Source organism: Cydia fagiglandana, chromosome 15, assembly GCF_963556715.1.
Source record: "Cydia fagiglandana chromosome 15, ilCydFagi1.1, whole genome shotgun sequence".
Classification (NCBI taxonomy): Eukaryota; Metazoa; Arthropoda; class Insecta; order Lepidoptera; family Tortricidae; genus Cydia; species Cydia fagiglandana.
The window spans coordinates 2792838-2814866 of NC_085946.1; the positions used below are offsets into that span (position 1 = coordinate 2792838).

The window sequence follows — 22029 nt, forward strand, 5'->3', positions numbered from 1 at the left end:
GAACCTTAAAGCTCAACAACTTGCATGCAATTTTCGTTACATTGCGGTATTTGGTCGATCGACTGAATTCATTGTTCTCTGTAGTTAGCAATGTATCGAATATTGCATGCAAGTTCTTGAACCGTCTAAATGGGGCTTTAGTGTGTCCAATAAGGACCACGTATCTAATACCTTTAAACGAGCAATTCTTGTTTAGGTATATATTTCGGGGATCTCGGAAACGGCTGTAACAATTTCGATGAAATGATGGTTTCGGGCGAAAAATCGATCTAACTAGGTCTTATCTTTGGGAAAAAGCGCATTTAATGAGTTTTCCGAGCAAAGCTCGGTCTCCCAGATATAAATACGCGGGTTCTAAATACGCGTTATACTCGTAAGAATTGATCCGCAAAAAAGAAACAAGTGAATTTCTACAATATTAAAGTTCGTAAAAACACCTATTTGTGAACAACTTTAGTACTCCCTGTAAGAACTCTAAAAAGAGTGAAATAAGAAAACGGTCTCCAAGGTGTCGTTGGTGCGTGAATCCAGTGAACTTATAAAGTTGCGGTTTACGACAGCGACCTTCAACGGGACCTCAGGGTCCCTAAAGGGGTGAGAAGAAGGGCGATTGTGCACTACAATGAATTTTACTGTCCGGCAGTCCGAGTTTTTACGGTCCGATATGGCACGCCATTAAGTATATATAGTAGCTTGTGCACTAGACGTAATTTTACAGTCCGACATTTTACTTTTCCCCATTTCGGACAGTTTTTTTCCGGCCCGAGATGACAGCTTTGAAAAACGTGTTTATGCTTGTGCACTGCGTCTGGAATTAGTGTTATTCATGACTTGGCCGGGCGGGGGGGCTAGGGCGGTTGTGTGTTTCATGCCACTGCGCCGCACATGCGAGTAAAAAGACGGACAAGTGCACAAGCCAATCATCCGCTTTTTTCATGCCACTACGCCGCATCTGCGCGTAAAAAGCCGGATAAGTGCATAAGCCAATCATCCGTTTTTTCCATGCCATATCGGATCATGAAAACTCGGACTGTCGGACAGTAAAATTCATTGTAGTGCACAATCGCCCGAAAGATCGAAAAGAACTGTAGTTTTCATACTGTGCCCAATATTATTTGAATTATTTTAGATATTAAGTCTTGGGTTGGAACTAGAACATTTTTACCATTTACATCAATTACCTACTCTGATTATATATTTCTGTTTAAAATACATATTGCTTGTCAGATCCCTCGGTAAATATAATTTAATATTTACCTTACCAAGGTTTTCTGTGAAGAAAAACATCGTAAGGAAGCGGGACTAATCCCAATAAGGCCTGGTTTCCCCTCTAAGTTGGAAGCTCAGATGGCAGCCACATTCGTAAAAAATAGTGCCTACGTCAATTCTTGGGATTAGTTGTCAAGCGGGCCCCCGGCTCCCATAAGCCGTGGCAAAATGCCGGGATATAACGCGAGGCAGTAGAAGAAGATCCCTCGACTCTATTATCACTACTTATTTTGTACTAAAATTATACTGCTATAGTATGCAGGGCAAAGATACAATCATACATACATACAACCAAAAATAAATGAAAATTAGACATGTTCTGATTTTTTTATACTTGAACTTTAATCTTTTAATATTTTACTTGAAGTCTGCCCTTGCAAATAAAGTCTAGTCTCACGGCTCGATTCTGAAAATGTATTAGATCTCTACTAGACCTCAACAAGTTACGATATGGATAATTTAAAGATATTTGTAAGATAGATATGTCAAATTTGACGTTTCCGCGATTCTGGAGGCCCTCTTGAACGATTTCGACAAGTTATGACTTAGATATCCAAGTCACATCTAGTCGATATCTAATGTAAATCTAGTTGATCTCTATATCGTTTCTAGATCTTGTGATTATCTCGTTTCCCGAATACGCGTGTTAGAGTGATTTATTCGTGGCATTTGCCCTTGCTTAAAACGTGTCAGGATAAATGTCATAAAATCAGGATAAAAATTACAATTTTGCGTTAGCCCCGTCTTAAATTTGTTTTATTGTGTATAGAGCAATTCCTTCAGCATAATATCTTGTCAACACGGAACTTTCCACCCAAGAGCCGTAAACACATTTCCCCACTAGTATTCAAAGTGTGGCAGCCAATTTAAATTTCTATCCCGCAAGTTATACAATGCCGATGCAAAAACAATTAAAACTTTGATCTCCGACTCGGTTCTATTATAAAGGTGATTGTATAAGTATAAGAGATATAGGAACTTCGTGTAGACAGGGCTTAAGGTGAGCCTTTTGTAGAATGTTCCCGGCGAACACGGGCTGCAGTGTTGCCAACTCGGATTTTGAAAAAATGCTAGACTAATGTCTAGATTATGCCAAAATTATGCCAAAGATTTTTTAACCACCTATGCTAAAAAAATGCTAAAATATCACTTGAAATTAGACACTTAAAACACATAATTTTTTCAAAATTACCGCCTTTTTCTACTGACAAGATCTGCTTGACCAACTTTATATAGTCCGTTGACGTCCATCCGTCCACCAAAGTCAAAATTCTTATGAAAATATGAACCACATAAGGCGATGGCGCATATTGTTGCTGCAAACTTGGCTTAGAGTAAATTATGCTAAAAAATATGCCAGATGCTAAATGGAAAATTTTGGTGCCAAAGCGAGTGAAAATATGCCAGATCTGGCATCATTAATGCCAAGTTGGCAACACTGCACGGGCTATGTTTAAGATATACATTTTACTCGTAGCTGAGGGAAATATTTTTGTCGCAGTTGTGTACATAATCATAATCAATCTAGACTAGCCTTCGCTCGCGCCTATCTAGATACTTACTCTATTTATTCACCATTGGGAGTCGAATTTTTAAAAACTGTGATTCTTTGTGTGTACTTAGTAATATGTTTTGGTATAATTTTCATTATAAAGAAATATACTTATTTCCATACCTCGCAATCGAGCTAGCAAAACCGTAGCAGTTGCACATTAAGGTTGACGCATATATACGTATTTACTAAGTCAAATACAAAAACTATGTTTTAAATTAACTATTTAAGATCTGTTTGCGTGTGATTACGCTAAATAAGGTATTTACATCCTTGTGCTATACACACATCATTACGTTATAAGTAGGTAGAATTTATTTTGTATTTCAAATTAAGAGTAAACAAATTGAGATCAAATAAACAAAAATTTAAAGAAGTAATTTAATAATTTACTTTCCTGAAACACAAATTTAACTTTAAAATTTAAAAAATAGTGACTATGTTATCATAAGTCATGATGATGATTCATGACATATGAACGCTAACCTTTACATTCAACTGTCATTTGCTACGGTTTTGCTAGCTCGATTGCGAGGTATGCTTATTTCGTAGTTGGGGACGATTTATGTTTATTTTTACGCTGCTCATTTTTGTGCAAATTCATTGCCTGGACTAGCGCTGGTCTTCCGTCGAGGCCATGATCTTATGCAGCACGATAAGATTTTCTTTTCTGTTGTAAGATTACATAAATAATCCGTTTAAATGCTGTGTTAACTTAAAAGGGGCTTAAAATCACTCATTATACTTCAGTAAAATATATTATAACCGGCATCAGACTCGGCTGAGCACTCATTACGTTAATAACACTTCCAGAGCTTTCATCCGGCGCCTTTGTCCATCGGCTTTTTGGGGAGCCGACATTTTCCTTTTTAATTAATTAGTGTTGGCTTATATGCCGCAAAAATCCTTGGATTATCGCTCACACGAGACGGCTGTCTGCGGCAGAGATGACAGACTTTTTGCGTTCATCAAAAACGCAGTAGAAACATTGATAGGTACTCAAAATAAGGAATACGTGCTTATAATGTACCTATACTTTATGAACATGCCCCTATGTACGTGTAAATTACTAGGTATTTCTATGAGCGATTTTATCTGCCACCCTGAAATTTCACAAATAGAGATATATCTCTACAGTTCGCGTTCAAAAGTATTCGTTCTAACCTAATTGTTCAGAACATACATCTTATTCTAAAGCCATTAGCAAATATGATGGTAGATACTTTTGACGTGTAGGCTGGGTAGGTAATCGTTAACGCTCCGTAGTGATGAAAATGCAACTGTCACTGTCGCACTAATATTATGGAAGAATGATAGAGAGAGATGGCTACTGAGCGTTAACGATTGACACGTTGGCTAAGCACCCTGATCCGATACTTTTCTTTTGATGCTGACTGTACGTAGTTATTTTATCTACGTACGTACGTGGTTTATTTGTGTGTAGATATAAATAAATCTTTTTAAAGCGCAGTATTGCTTATAAATTATACAATATTTAATAACACGAAATCATAAGCAGTGAATGAGCTGTCATATCTGTCACATTTAACGCGGTTGCTGTAAATTTCATCATTTTATATCCGAAATCCTTTGTTCCAGTAGATACGTGTGATGTATTTGGAAGGGTTTATTCTGACGTTTCACAGACAGATGGATATTCATTGAACGTATACGTTTTCCGTTTGCAAGCACTTTGGAAAGAATTTTGGTGAATTCGGAATATAAAATTGAATACTTAGGCCCACTTGCACCATTCCACTAACCCGGAGTTAACCGGTTAAACCTGGAGCTGCCATGGTTACCCATACAATTTGACACTAGTTTAACGATTTAACCGCTTAACCCCGGGTTAGTGGGGCGGTGCAAGTGGACCTTAATGAATTCAGTAGTCGACACAAAATTTATCAAAGTTTACAAAATACTTTGATAAATTTTGTGTCTTTCGCGAATCTCATTATGCTTTTTTTATGGTACGCTATTTCATTAGATTAATAGATAACAATTTTTTTTTTTTATAATGCAATGGTACGTAATTTCCCCGTTATTGTCTTTAAAATAATGCTCATAAAACACTTCCAAGCAAAGCTGATATGAACTATATGGGAGAAGCATCGGTACCTATTTCGTAAAGAAATCTCTTTATCGTTATATTCAAATAGATACCTGTCATTTAATTTCGCCCCTGAAAATCCGATATTTGCTCGTATTCATATTCAAGTTTGAAAATAATACTCTTATGCCTTCAGCTTCAACCAAACTCGATCTACCGATTGTTGTCTACGTATCTTACGTGTATATTTGGGGTGTTTTTCGTAATCTAATTTTTACCTTCGATGCAAATTTGTTTCGCACGTTTGAAGTCTTCTCATTTTATTGTTTAAGTACCTGACAGGTGTTTTATTTAATTCTCCGCACCACGCATAGCAGCCATAAATGAAATGAAATGAGACATCTTTATTTTCAGGCAATTATTATTATTATTTTGTTTCTCCGTTTTGGATTTCACGGGCCTATAAATCCCGGTCTTTTGATAGGCTTGCGTGGGGATATAGATCCTACACGTAAGGCCCCTTGGAGAGCTTTAATGTCATGTAGAACGCCAGAAGTCAGACAGAAGACTTACTCTCTAACAAATCGCGTCTATTACGATCAGGACAGATATGGCCGCTAGGTGGCGACAACGCCACGCGCGGCTTATGGCTAGCCACCAAAATTGGTGTGGAACAGATGTACTTTTAGCTACCTGTAGCAAAGCGACGAAATCGCGGAGTGAGCCATGCCTGCTAAAAGCTCATTAATTTCAATAGTTTAGTAGCCTAATAGTAGTGGCGATTTGGTGCATTATTATTATTGGTGAAGTACTCACGGGCCGTTTATTCTGAGGGCCGAGATAGTTGCCGCGGCCACTAACTCCCGCTCCCCATTTGTAGAATAAACATTCAATGTAGAGGTGTCAAAACTCTTTGAACTTTGATTATTGTAAACTGAAATATATATCATATAAAAACATGACCATGGTCAGTGCCCAGGGCTGGGATCGAACCAGTACCTTTAGCAGAGTTTATATTTGAAATAACACATCAAAATATTTTCATCACAATTTTGTTTTAATACAAACTCCTCTCTGTCACATTTTATGGGTCAGATTGCTACACAAGACATTAGTGTTCTGTCAAAGTAAAGATAAGATAAAAACAATGTGTTTTTTGGTAGTCTAAATAAGTACTTCAGAAATACATATATACTCGTATTTGTCTTATGTCATACTATTAGCGACCGGCCCCGGCTTCGCGCGGGTTACACAAAATATTAACAAATTATACACCTTTCTCAAGGGTCACTCTATTGATAGGTGAACACCGCATGAAAATCCGTTCAGTAGTTTTTGAGTTTATCGCGAATATACATACACACAAACAGACAGACGCGGCAGGGGACTTTGTTTTATAAGGTGTGGTGATATTATGGGTTTAAGATTTCCGTCGTAAAAACGATATGCAAATATTACAAGGTACTTGTAAAGACGTGCTATTTTTGGAAATATTACGTGAAAATTATTTGGTCGACAGTCGAAAAAAATATATTTAAGTAACTTTTTTATTTATCCTATGATTGTTCAATGTTTGTTATGATTTTTCCGCTTACTTTTTACTACCTTAGGATATATGTTAACAGGTTTACCCAAAGAGAATGTAAGTAAATATTGTATTGTCTTTGTTTTTACCTATCTCTGCGTCTGTAGTTATCTTATCTTCCCGAGTTTTCGCTACAAGGGTGAACCAGTCGGATATTGGCAGTAAACGTATGTCCATAGGGCACGCACCCCTCTTGAACCCACTACCAACGTATTTTAGACCTTATACACATGGATAAAGAGATGATTTTGTTAAAAGCGCTTGTTTTTAAGAAAATACAGGTATTGGAGTTGCATGACTACCTATTGAGGGCAGAACGGGACAGAGATGGGAGTTTTATTTTACTTGTAGACTTTTGTCGAAAAATAAAATGAGAGAATATTTTCAGGAATGAAAAAATCCTGTGAAGATTACGGACTGATAATTGCTTGTCACAGTTCTCAATGAATTGAGTTACCATGTATGATCGTGTTATAAAAATACTAGCTTTTGCCCGCGACTTAGTCTGCGTGGAATTAGTGTCAGCAGCTAAAGTAGGTATATCGCCTGGATAATGCTAATAGCAATCATTCAATTCGCGCATTGCTTACTTCAATTATTAGGCAATTCATTAACTCTTTCAATTCCATTCTCTTCAGGGATGATTTCCGACATAAAAACTATCTTATGTCCTTCCCCGGAACTCAAACTATCTCTATACCAAATTTCAACTAAATCGGTTCAGCAGCTGCGTGAAGAGGTAACAGACAGACAGACACACTTTCGCCTTTATAATATTATAGTAGGGTACTCTCGTAATTATTTGAATAATGGTCTGAATATCAGCAACAATAAAGGTAAATTAAAGTAATCATTTCTAACATTGAGCATAGCAATGTATTTAGCAAAATTGGACGCTGACGTAATAGAATATTTAACCATTTGAGTTGTTAAACAGTGAGCTAGACTCGAAAAATAATGGTAGGTACGGACTTTAATTGTTGAATCATTTAGGGTTCAAGCTATAATCTGTTTGTCAATACTAACAGTATGTCAACTATGTCATTTCTAATTAAATAATTAATTAGTCCGTGGCTGTACAGTCAGTATCATAAGAAGCATATCCGTGACCGTACAGTCGGTATCAAAAGAAGCGTATCAGACTCTGCGTCAAAAGTATTTATCATTCTTTGGTAGATTAACAAAAAGAGATACCTATGACTCTTTATATAGAATTATAGAACAATTAAACTGTTTGAACATTAACTGTCGGGATATAGTTTTATAATATGGGCCGATTTTTTAGTGTTCCGTACAAAACTTTGTTTACGGAACACTTATGGGATCACTTCGGTCTTGTTATTTTCGTCAGGTTTATATAAAATCTGGTGAATAGAAAGCGTTCCCTATTTTGTACTATAATTAGCACAATTTTACTGTTTGTCCTAAAAACGTGCCTTGCATACTTAATGTGTAGGTAAAATTTGTCCCAAATTGGAATTTTGTGCTTTTTCCGCATTGAATGGATGAGCTCTTTAAAGTTACCTAATTCTGTCAAAACTAAAGCCGATCACTGACTAACAGTCCGCCGGACGATATCGGCTGGTCAGTTGATTGGAACTGTCAAATATTTGTTCAAACTGACAGGCCGATATCGTCCGGCGGCCTGTTAGTCAGTGGTCGACAACAACCAAATAAAAATCGGAATATACATAAAGTTCACTATGTCATCCGTGCTATAAAGACAAATCGAATGAATCGTCTTCAATTACCAAAACGGCTCGTAGTTTTGATGGTACGATTGAAACATTTTATACCTAGTAGACAAATATGATTTTATTTTACAAATATTAATTTGTATTGACAAGGAATGTGAACTGTGAAAAAGCATAAAAAATGTGTTTACATGGGCTGCTTAGAAACACAGTGCCCTATATAAGTGTGCGACATAAATCTCAAAAATATCATAATATTTAGTTCAACTAACACACTTTTCAGGCTCGTAATGAAAAATAAAACTTCGCACTAAATTACATCACATGCGCCTGTTTTACGCGCAAAATGTAAAATGTCAAGTTTTAATTTTCAACTCATACCACAAAATGGTGTGTGCCATAACAACACATACAACGCGCAAGGAAGCGCGCGTGAAAGGGACAGCACCTGAGAATCTAGATTCAACGTCGAAAAATCTACAGTCGTTATCTGCATCTGTATCGTTCTTGTATATTAGTTAGTGTCCGACCGAAACATGTTTTTTCCCGAAACCAAAACCGAATGTTCGGCTATGACTATAGTTTCGGCCGATAACGAGACCGAAACTTTTATAGACTTGTTAAAATCGTTGATAAAATGTCATAAAACCGCCTTTGTACACATATTAAGACTTCGTCGACCGTTCTGTGGCGCCCTCATTAGGGGAAATGTGTTTTCTAATAAACTAACTAATTTCTATATACACAAATCAGTATATTAATACTCGTATTGCTGTCCTACTTGTTCCAGAACTTTTGTTCTTTGTCACATACTTTAGTTTCATAGAACGAGTTTTGTAAGTTTCGGCCCGGCCGAAAGGTTCTGCCGTTTTTTGGCCGAAACCAAAACTACTGCCAAAACATGTGACCGAAACTGGCCGACACCGAAACCGAAACTGGCCGACACCGAAACCGAAACTGAATCTTCGGTCGGACACTAATATTCGTGCGGCAGAGAGGCAGATAACGTTTTTTGATTTTTATATTTAGGCGGTTAGGCTCTCTACTTCTTGGCAAAAATTGTCAATGTCAATTTTAAGTTTTCGATTACGATTAGGACAGCGATCCTCTAACGCACACGGTCCTTACGTCTTTAGTTATTTCCCCCTAGGTTTTTGTTTAAATAAGACATAAATATCAGCAGCAGCTATGATATCCTTGTTCTGATTCTGCAACAGAGTGGCTTCAACTTTGCACCTCTCGAATGGCCACACGTTGGGAAAGTCCTGCATGGGTACTGTAATGTTCATCAGCCTGTGTTGACCCTGAAATATAGTGAAAAGTTACGTATTTTTCATTGAAATATATCTAAGGACGGGCCTTACGGGCAATAAGAATGGGTCCAGTACAGCGGTGTCACGCACACGAATTCGAGCCAATCGTTCAGTCTAAAACCACAATGCGATTGGCTGATAAGTTAGCATCACGCCCGTGATTGATCGCACGCAATAGCAACTAGTTGCGTTAGTTTGCACGATTGGCTCAATTTTGTGAGTGACACCGCTGAACTAGCACCATTCTTAGTACCCGTAAGGTCTGTCCTTACATAAGTCAATGGTATTTTATACGTTTGCATTTGAAAGGTACACGGAAAGAACATGTGTAGTCACTCTAACAACTTTTCAAGCTATCGCGGTTTGAAAGGATGTATAATTAACCATATAATTTTTGTGTATATTGAGTTGTTTTTAAATTGAGAAAAAAAGTACTTTTATTTATGATTACAGAGGTAACAGAAGCTGTAACTAATAGTTCATTGAGAGCTCTACATTTTGTGATTAAGTATCTTTATTATTTTACGAAATGAAAGTTTCGTTTGTCTTGGCATATTTATTTAAACGTGTGGGCGGCTATATATAGTAATTTTAAAAATTATGGATTGTACTATGTAATATACTATACTTACTGGTGGTAAAGGACAAGGCATACCGATCATTTTAAATGCCTTGCCAACGTAAGGGTCCTTATTTATGGAGTCGCATATCTTCTCAAACTTCATCTCTACGAAGCTGCGTTTATACTCGTTATGAAGATACTCGAAGGAAATTAAATGCAACTGGAACACAAGTAATTAGTGTTAACACATTTCCGTGGTAATTTTAGGTAAGTTGCTACTGGAGTAACTTCGAAAGCGGGATAATTTTGAATATGGTTAAAATCTAAGCCAGAAGCTCTTCATACTTTAGCAACACTTAGCTACTGCAACGCTTATCATGGCATCTTGCTTACTGTTGCTACAATAGAAAGTGCTTTTTCCAGTTAAGTAGATATTAGCAATTCAAAATTACCTCGCTTTCGAAGTTACTCCAATCCAACTTACCTGAACTGAACACAAACGATTGAGACGTGCTGCGAGTGATTTGAAATTAAGATATTTTACAAGTTAAATTTAACTTGGTGAAATGTTTGTATGTTTGTTCGGGTCAAATCTTGACAGCTAAATTAGACATCATCTCATTATTCGATTGAGCTAAAACTTCACACATATATTGTAATTGTAATTTATTCCACCCACAAGATGGACGGACGACCTTGTTAAGGCCGCCGGAAGACGCTGGATGCGGATCGCTTCCAACGGGTACGAATGGAGGTCCAAGGGGGAGGCCTATGTTCAGCAGTGGACGTCTTATGGCTGAGATGATGTGTAATAGATTTAAGCTTTATACAGTATATAGCACATTTAAGTACGAAGTAATTATATATAAGTGGTATAGTAGTAGCAGTACGAGTATAGTATAATATAAGTAGTAGTATAAGTAAGTTGGGTCCGATCGCGGCTGCCGCTCACGCATTGGTCTTAATAGCCATTTGCGGAAGTGCCGCACTCTCATGGACGCTGTTTAAACCATCATCTTTTTGATGTTACAGGCCAATGATGATGAAGTTGGGTGACATTTAAATATAATTGTATCATCGAGCTGATCTGATGATGGACACAGGAGGTGGCTATAGGAACTATGTGATACAACTCAACTGCTTGTTTTTGGTTTTGTAAGAATTGTCTCGATAAAATAGTTGCCTGTTGAAATAAAAGTACAGTCAGCGATAAAAGCTTGAGAAAGAAGTAAATAAATTTTTGACAATGATCTTATTTTATTTGGATGTAGGTACCTACCGACACGTTGTTTCCAAATGCCACCTTGGTGGTTGCCTCGAGGTTGATGTAATACCCGCTTTTCCTCCCGTATCGCCTCACCTTGAGTGTTCCGTTCGGATATATGTATTTCTCATTAATATACGTCACCGTTCCTCGTTCAGGTATCACTTGTAGACTCTGAATAATATATTTCGTATATAAATATTTGTATTTTTTTGCACGACCTGTTTTGATATTTAAATGACAATTGTTTTATTGCTAATGTGTATACATCCAAATTTATAATATCAATAATTAAAAGTATGAATATAGGCTGGTAACAAATATTTTGAAATTAATACATAACTTACCAAAATATGGTTCCAATAAAATGTCGCAAACACTGCAGTTATTACTAAACATTTGAACTCATACATGTTTTAAAGAACACTGGAAACTACGATCATGTTTCCACGAACGGATGTCAACGTTTTGTACCTGTTGCTCATTTAAATTGATGCTATGGTTATCCGATATACATCTTATTATTGAAAGTTTAAACCAAAAAGCCAATTCTAACTTTACATTTCGATATCGAAATAATTTCATTTTGTTATCATTCGCGCCTGCACATTGCTCGTACTTGTTCGTACAGGCATTGGAGAGAGTGAGACACATGGGCGATTAATGGCATTATTTTGAAATTAAAATGTAAGTGTGAATTGACCACTATAAATGATCGAATCTTATGAATGATCTCTTTAAAGTTAACAAATTCTGTCAAAATTTACGAAAAAACACAACCAAATAAAAATCGGCCTACATATACACCGTGAAATTTTAGTGGTTGTTTTCCCGCAACGGAATGATTCTGCTATCGATATACAGTCGATGTGTAATCTTTTTTTTAAATAATGTTAAGAAATGCCAGATTTATAAATGTGTCGAACGAAACTCGAAAGTGACCTAACACCAGTAGTAGCACTGCAGTAGTACCTACCTAATTCTTTTGAGTGAATGAAACAAAATAACCTAAAAAGTAGTTTCATTTATTTTTCCTTCACACATTTTACGTGCAGTTAGTTTGCAGATCCTTAAAAGTAAACATAACAAGTTAAAGATCAAGCTTTTAATGATCAAACACTTAAACAAACACTTAAACTTCCCGATACCGCAATAATTGTTCGAACTGCAATCCGCCACGTTCAATACACAATCACCTCTGCCCTGTGCATGTGCTGGCGTTTGAAACTGCCCGTGGTTAAGCAGCCGCTGTGTTGCGGCGACAATTGTTCGTCCGTGTGGAACTTGGGGGTTTAAAATCCCTCGAAGACGCAGCGACTGTAAATGGTCCGGTTCCACGTAAAGTCGCCGGGCGGCGTGGGAGTCGTAGTTAGCCCTAGCGTACAGCTGCACCATCGCGACGTACTCTAAATTAGAATATTCGTAATGTCGATCCATTTTACTAGAAATAGCAGTGATGACATTGACAGGATCTGTTATCACATTAGTTTAATAAGCGAAGAGGATGTAATTGTTCGATTTACCAAAGTTGACACAACGTAATGGCAATCATCAAACTAATAAAAAGGTTTTATTTCAGCTGTTAATCGTGAAGGCACAGTCTAAGTAAATTTTAATTTCAGTTGTCAAACAGTAAAGCACTCTAGCCTGTTACACAGTTTAAAAAAGTAACATGTGCTTGTTTATTTGTTTATCTGTTTACAATATCGGGAACTGTCGTCGACTTGCAGTTTTAATGTGTTACTATTGTTTTTCGCTTGTTCGAGTTTAGGTTATTTTTTTGTAATTTTTTTTTTTGGAAAACAGTATAAATATAAGTTTGTCTATCATAATTCGAAAGTACTACCGATAGCAAATCGCCCTGCCGCGGGAAAACAACCACTAAAATTTCACGGTGTATGTATAGCTCAAAATGTCATCCGTGCTATAAAGACAAATCGAATGAATAGTCTTCATTTATCAAAACGACTAGTAGTTTTGATGGTACGATTGAAACATTTTAAAGTAGACAAATATAATTTTATTTTGCTAATATTAGTTTGTATTGGCAACGAGTGTGAACTGTGAAAAAGCATAAAAAATGTGTTTAAATGGGCGAGCGATTCAAGGCCGCTTAGAAACACAGTGCTCTAAGATATAAGTGCGACTTAAATCCCAAAAATATCATAATATTTAGTTCAACTATCACACTTTTCAGGCTCGTAATGAAAAATAAAACTTCGCACTAAATTACATCACATGCGCCTGTTTTTACGCGCAAAATGTAAAATATCAAGTTTTAATTTTCAATTCATAGCACAAGATGGTGTGTGCCATAACAACACATACAACGCGCAAGGAAGCGTGCGTGAACGGGACAGCACCTGAGAATCTAGATTCAACGTCGAAAAATCTACAGTCGTTATCTGCATCTGTATCGTTCTTGTATATTAGTTAGTGTCCGACCGAAACATGTTTTTTCCCGAAACCAAAACCGAATGTTCGGCTATGACTATAGTTTCGGCCGATAACGAGACCGAAACTTTTATAGACTTGTTAAAATCGTTGATAAAATGTCATAAAACCGCCTTTGTACACATATTAAGACTTCGTCGACCGTTCTGTGGCGCCCTCATTAGGGGAAATGTGTTTTCTAATAAACTAACTAATTTCTATATACACAAATCAGTATATTAATACTCGTATTGCTGTCCTACTTGTTCCAGAACTTTTGTTCTTTGTCACATACTTTAGTTTCATAGAACGAGTTTTGTAAGTTTCGGCCCGGCCGAAAGGTTCTGCCGTTTTTTGGCCGAAACCAAAACTACTGCCAAAACATGTGACCGAAACTGGCCGACACCGAAACCGAAACTGGCCGACACCGAAACCGAAACTGAATCTTCGGTCGGACACTAATATTCGTGCGGCAGAGAGGCAGATAACGTTTTTTGATTTTTATATTTTGGCGGTTAGGCTCTCTACTTCTTGGCAAAAATTGTCAATGTCAATTTTAAGTTTTCGATTACGATTAGGACAGCGATCCTCTAACGCACACGGTCCTTACGTCTTTAGTTATTTCCCCCTAGGTTTTTGTTTAAATAAGACATAAATATCAGCAGCAGCTATGATATCCTTGTTCTGATTCTGCAACAGAGTGGCTTCAACTTTGCACCTCTCGAATGGCCACACGTTGGGAAAGTCCTGCATGGGTACTGTAATGTTCATCAGCCTGTGTTGACCCTGAAATATAGTGAAAAGTTACGTATTTTTCATTGAAATATATCTAAGGACGGGCCTTACGGGCAATAAGAATGGGTCCAGTACAGCGGTGTCACGCACACGAATTCGAGCCAATCGTTCAGTCTAAAACCACAATGCGATTGGCTGATAAGTTAGCATCACGCCCGTGATTGATCGCACGCAATAGCAACTAGTTGCGTTAGTTTGCACGATTGGCTCAATTTCTGTGAGTGACACCGCTGAACTAGCACCATTCTTAGTACCCGTAAGGTCTGTCCTTACATAAGTCAATGGTATTTTATACGTTTGCATTTGAAAGGTACACGGAAAGAACATGTGTAGTCACTCTAACAACTTTTCAAGCTATCGCGGTTTGAAAGGATGTATAATTAACCATATAATTTTTCTGTATATTGAGTTGTTTTTAAATTGAGAAAAAAAGTACTTTTATTTATGATTACAGAGGTAACAGAAGCTGTAACTAATAGTTCATTGAGAGCTCTACATTTTGTGATTAAGTATCTTTATTATTTTACGAAATGAAAGTTTCGTTTGTCTTGGCATATTTATTTAAACGTGTGGGCGGCTATATATAGTAATTTTAAAAATTATGGATTGTACTATGTAATATACTATACTTACTGGTGGTAAAGGACAAGGCATACCGATCATTTTAAATGCCTTGCCAACGTAAGGGTCCTTATTTATGGAGTCGCATATCTTCTCAAACTTCATCTCTACGAAGCTGCGTTTATACTCGTTATGAAGATACTCGAAGGAAATTAAATGCAACTGGAACACAAGTAATTAGTGTTAACACATTTCCGTGGTAATTTTAGGTAAGTTGCTACTGGAGTAACTTCGAAAGCGGCATAATTTTGAATATGGTTAAAATCTAAGCCAGAAGCTCTTCATACTTTAGCAACACTTAGCTACTGCAACGCTTATCATGGCATCTTGCTTACTGTTGCTACAATAGAAAGTGCTTTTTCCAGTTAAGTAGATATTAGCAATTCAAAATTACCTCGCTTTCGAAGTTACTCCAATCCAACTTACCTGAACTGAACACAAACGATTGAGACGTGCTGCGAGTGATTTGAAATTAAGATATTTTACAAGTTAAATTTAACTTGGTGAAATGTTTGTATGTTTGTTCGGGTCAAATCTTGACAGCTAAATTAGACATCATCTCATTATTCGATTGAGCTAAAACTTCACACATATATTGTAATTGTAATTTATTCCACCCACAAGATGGACGGACGACCTTGTTAAGGCCGCCGGAAGACGCTGGATGCGGATCGCTTCCAACGGGTACGAATGGAGGTCCAAGGGGGAGGCCTATGTTCAGCAGTGGACGTCTTATGGCTGAGATGATGTGTAATAGATTTAAGCTTTATACAGTATATAGCACATTTAAGTACGAAGTAATTATATATAAGTGGTATAGTAGTCCCAGCAAACATTTTAAGTATTTTTTCCTAGGCTCGAAGAAGGTTTTACCAATTTAAGTAAAAATTACGTCCTAAGTCACCAATAATGTTACGTATTGGACACTTTTACTTTCAAGTCAAAATATAGGGACAATAAAACGTAAATTTCACTTCATAAATACACCATGAAGTCACTGACTTAATGGTTGAAAATAAGTCGAAATATTAGGTAAAATTAACTTCGAACCTTGACCAATAGGTCAAATGTACTAATAAGGCATTTTAGGTGTATTTGCGACGTAATTATTTCTTATACGGAGACCATGAAGTCAGGGACTTATTGGTTGAAAATCGGTCGATTTATTAGGTAAAATTAACTTCGAACCCTGACCAATAGGTCAAATCTACTAATAAGGCATTTTAGGTGTATATGCGACTTAATTATTTCTTATACGGAGACCATGAAGTCAGGGACTTATTGGTTGAAAATCGGTCGAAATATTAGGTATAATTAACTTCGAACCCTGACCAAAAGGTCTAATGTACTAATAAGGCATTTTAGGTGTATATGCGACGTAATTATTTCTTATACGGGGACCATGAAGTCAGGGACTTAATGGTTGAAAATAAGTCGAAACACTAGGTAAAATTAACTTCAAAGTTTGACCAATAGGTCAAATGTACTAATAAGACATTTTAGTTGTATTTGCAACGTAATTATTTCTTATACGGAGACCTTTAGGTCGTCGATTTTATGTCGATTTAGCTACTAATTTTAGGTAAATGTTACTTAAAATAGATACCAAATTGCGACCATATAGTTAAAAACACTTGTAAAGTACTATCGATACCATAAGGTTGTGCCGCCATTTTCTTTCATTATAACGAGATGCTAAATATAAATTGCATAATTTAAGTTGCTTTATATCTTGAATGGTGCCATCACACGGTACTTCATTGTGCTAATATTCAAAATAAAACAATATTTTTGATCGAGTCAATACATTCACACACACAAATATTCAATTACAACACTCAATTACAAGCAAATATATGCATTTTGATTTTATAAAATGTTGAAAACTTTAATATTTCAAAAGCCCATCGATAGTTTAGTATGTAAACCTAACATACTGCACGAAAAAATTTTCTGCGCACTAGATTTCACCGTTCTTCATCTGCGTAATCGGCCTAAATTATTTTACATGACTTAGTGGCCGCCATTATCATTGCACAACTTTGAGTTGTTTTCTTGTTAGACATTTTGTTTCTGAGTGAAAAGAATATATAAGCGTAATGTTTGTGTCTCTTTTTCTCTTCATCGCGTCTCATCTAAATATTGCCTCGCATAGTAATTATATGGATAAAAATATGTCACCATCACGTCTAAAGGTGGTAAAGATTACCAAATTAGTACATTTCTACTACGCAGCACGTCGTGGCGACGTCGAATCCACGTCGGAAACATGACCTAGTGTTGACCTAATGGTTGTAATCACTAATTTACCGTCAATAAATACGTCGCCGGCACGTGCGTTTTTTCCCCATTTATGTCGACTCGACGTGCCCACGACGTCGATTCGACGTGCCTCATTTTGATCCCCTAAATTGTGCGACCTAAAATAGGTGCCTTTTTCGGAATATTGACCAAAAATGTTTGCTGGGGTAGCAGTACGAGTATAGTATAATATAAGTAGTAGTATAAGTAAGTTGGGTCCGATCGCGGCTGCCGCTCACGCATTGGTCTTAATAGCCATTTGCGGAAGTGCCGCACTCTCATGGACGCTGTTTAAACCATCATCTTTTTGATGTTACAGGCCAATGATGATGAAGTTGGGTGACATTTAAATATAATTGTATCATCGAGCTGATCTGATGATGGACACAGGAGGTGGCTATAGGAACTATGTGATACATCTCAACTGCTTGTTTTTGGTTTTGTAAGAATTGTCTCGATAAAATAGTTGCCTGTTGAAATAAAAGTACAGTCAGCGATAAAAGCTTGAGAAAGAAGTAAATAAATTTTTGACAATGATCTTATTTTATTTGGATGTAGGTACCTACCGACACGTTGTTTCCAAATGCCACCTTGGTGGTTGCCTCGAGGTTGATGTAATACCCGCTTTTCCTCCCGTATCGCCTCACCTTGAGTGTTCCGTTCGGATATATGTATTTCTCATTAATATACGTCACCGTTCCTCGTTCAGGTATCACTTGTAGACTCTGAATAATATATTTCGTATTTAAATATTTGTATTTTTTTGCACGACCTGTTTTTATATTTAAATGACAATTGTTTTATTGCTAATGCATCCAAATTTATAATATCAATTAAAAGTATCAATATAGGCTGTTAACAAATATTTTGAAACTGCTGAATCAGGTCTATTTAAAATTAATACATAGGTTACCAAAATATGGTTCCAATAAAATGTCGCAAACACTGCAGTTATTACTAAACATTTGAACTCATACATGTTTTAAAGAACACTGGAAACTACAATCATGTTTCCGCGAACGGATGTCAACGTTTTGTACCTGTTGCTCATTTAAATTGATGGTATGGTTATCCGATATACATCTTATTATTGAAAGTTTAATCCATAAAGCCAATTCTAACTTTACATTTCGATATCGAAATAATTTCATTTTGTTATCATTCGCGCCTGCACATTGCTCGTACTTGTTCGTACAGGCATTGGAGAGAGTGAGACACATGGGCGATCAATAGCATTATTTTGAAATTAAAATGTAAGTGTGAATTGACCACTATAAATGATCGAATCGTATGAATGATCTCTTTAAAGTTAACAAATTCTGTCAAAATTTACGAAAAAAGACAACCAAATAAAAATCGGCCTACATATATGTATAGCTCAAAATGTCATGCGTGCTTTAAAGACAAATCGAATGAATAGTCTTCATTTATCAAAACGGCTCGTAGTTTTGATGGTACGATTGAAACATTTTAAAGTAGACAAATATGATTTTATTTTGCTAATATTAGTTTGTATTGGCAACGAGTGTGAACTGTGAAAAAGCATAAAAAATGTGTTTAAATGGGCGAGCGATTCAAGGCCGCTTAGAAACACAGTGCTCTAAAATATAAGTGCGACTTAAATCCCAAAAATATCATAATATTTAGTTCAACTAACACACTTTTCAGGCTCGTAATGAAAAATAAAACTTCGCACCAAATTACATCACATGCGCCTGTTTTTAGGCGCGAAGTGTAAAATGTCAAGTTTTAATTTTTAATTTATACCACAAGATGGTGTCTACCATAACAACACATACAACGCGCAAGGAAGCGTGCGTGAACGGGACATCACCTGAGAATCTAGATTCAACGTCGAAAAATCTACCGTCGTTATCTGCATCTGTATTAGCGTTCTTGTATATTAGTTAGTGTCCGACCGAAACATGTTTTTTCCCGAAACCAAAACCGAATGTTCGGCTATGACTATAGTTTCGGCCGTTAACGAGACCGAAACTTTTATAGACTTGTTAAAATCGTTGATAAAATGTCATAAAACCGCCTTTGTACACATATTAAGACTTCGTCGATCGTTCTGTGGCGCCCTCATATTTATATTTCATATTTATTTATTTCGTAAATGCACGGACACATTAACGTCAAAACATTTTAAAGATAAGATTGGCACTTTTTATTAATTACATTTCAATCATTGATAATAGGCAAAAGGAAAACATTCAAATCATACAATGTCAGATCTCAGATCAGATCAGATCATATGTCAGATGTCTCATTAGGGGAAATGTGTTTTCTAATAAATTAACTAATTTCTGTATACATAAATCAGTATATTAATACTCGTATTGCTGTCCTACTTGTTCCACAATTTTTGGTCTTTGTCACATAGTTTAGTTTCATATATCGAAGTAACATTTGGTTAGTTTCGGCCGGCCGAAAAGTTCTGCCGTTTTTTGGCCGAAACGGAAACTACTGCCAAAACATATGGCCGAAACTGAAACCGAAGCTGAATCGGTCAGACACTAATATTCGTGCGGCAGAGAGGCAGATAAAGTTTTTCGATTTTTATATTTTGGCGGTAAGGCCCTCTACTTATTGGAAAAAAGTATCAATGTCAATTTTATGTTTTCGATTTAAGACAGCGACCCCCTAACGCACACGGAGCCTATATCCTTAGCTATTTCATCCTAGGTTTTTGTTTAAATAAGACATAAATATCTGCAGTGGCCATGGTATCCTTATTCTGATTCTGCAACAGAGTGGCTTCCACTTTGCACCTCTCGAATGGCCACACGTTGGGAAAATCCTGTCCTGGGACTGAGATGTTCATCACTTTGTGTTGACCCTGCAAAATAGTAAAAAGTTATGTATTTTTATACGTTTGCATTTGAAAGGCACACGGAAGAAACAAGTGTAACCCTAACAACATTTTGAGTTACCGCTGTTTTAAAGGAACGATGTACATAATTAATCATATTATATTTGTGTATATTTAGGTGTTTAGACGACGACGGTTTCATTCCCTTAAATTTACTTACACTTGAGCTGAGGAAGGACCCTCGAAGGGCCCAAAACATGTCGCCAATAGCGACTAAAAATTCAAGTGAGTGAAATCGTTGTTGTCGTCTAAATATTTTAAAGTAAATATGTCTCACGAAAGTTTAATTTCGATTATATTTAGGGGTTTTTAAATTGAGAAAAAAGGACTTAGGTATACCTATTTATAATTATAGAGGTTACAGAGGTATCTTTATTTTGAGAAATGAAAGTTTCATTTATCTTGGCAAGTTTTGACGTGCGGGCGGCTAAAGGATAATATTAAAAAGTATGGATTATTGTACTATGTAATATACTATTACTATTACTTACTGGTGGTAAAGGACAAGGCATACCGATCATTTTAAACGCCTTGCCGACGTAAGGGTCCTTGTTTATTGAGTCGCATATCTTCTCAAACTTCATCTCTACGAAGCTGCGTTTATACTCGTTATGAAGATACTCGAAGAAAATTAAATGCAACTGAAATATGTACATTACAAGAATTACTAATTAGTGTTAACACATTTCCATAATAATTTTAGGTAACGTGCACTGGAGTAACTTCGAAAGCTTCTGAGCTAGAAGCACTTCATACGTTAGCAACACTTAAGTATGCTACTAGGTATAACGCTTATCATGGTACCTTATACCATACAAGTTTCTATTTAACTTGAAGCAATGTTTGTATGTTAATTCGGTTAAAATCTTGCAAGCTAAATTTGACACACATCCCATTATTCGATTTAGCTTAAACTTCACACACGTATTTTAATTTATTGTGTAATAGAAATAGATTTAAGTTATGTACAAGTACAAAGTAAATAAGTATAAGTAATATAGTATAAGTAGTATAGTAGTATGTACTAGTATAGTATAAGTGTAGTAGTATTAGTAAGTTGGGTGACGATGAAATATTATGGTCACATTGACCTGATCTAATGATGGACACAGGAGGTGGCTTTTTGAACTATATGTGATAAAACAACTCAACCTAATTGTTTTTGGTTTTGTAAAGCCGACCACTGACTAAAAGGCTTGCTACACGGTCGCCGACAAGCCTTCTAACCGTCTGACCTTGGTCTGTCCTTGATCAGTTTTGGTCAAATTTTGTTGGTAACAACTGTCTACACGGTCCGGAACCGGCCAAGGCCACGCGGTCTGGGGGCTTGTCGGCGACCGTGTAGCAAGCCTTTAACAGTCCGCCGGACGATGTCGGTCGGTCAGTTGTTCGGAACTGTCAAATTTTTGTTCTAACTGACAGGCCGATATCGTCCGGCGGCCTGTTAGTCAGTGGTCGGCTTAAGAATTGTCTAGATGAGATAGTTGCCTGTTGAAAGAAAAGTACAGTCAGCGATAAAAGCCTGAATCAAAAATGAAGTTTTTGACAAAAATCTTATTTTATATTATGGTGGTACCACTAAACGAAATATATAACTAGCTTAAAACTAAAATAGGTCCTTGAGGCATTGTAGCAAGGATGCTGGCGGAATTTCCTCGCTGTATAGCAATGTTGATACGTTGCGCGAGGAAGCCGCAACACACAAACACAAGGTC

General features: G+C 36.6%; 2 protein-coding genes across 5 annotated transcripts in view; one reads left to right on the forward strand and one right to left on the reverse strand.

Moving 5' to 3' along the window:
- LOC134671254 (acyl-CoA:lysophosphatidylglycerol acyltransferase 1-like) overlaps positions 1-22029 on the forward strand; it is a 610785-nt gene that overhangs the window by 59431 nt on the left and 529325 nt on the right. The window lies entirely within an intron of this gene.
- Positions 3014-22029, reverse strand: part of LOC134671560 (uncharacterized) — a 186513-nt gene continuing 167497 nt past the window's right edge. Inside the window, exon 3 of the mRNA XM_063529420.1 lies at positions 3014-3027. The gene's annotated coding sequence lies outside the window, so the exon portion shown is untranslated. The remainder of the gene's footprint in view (positions 3028-22029) is intronic.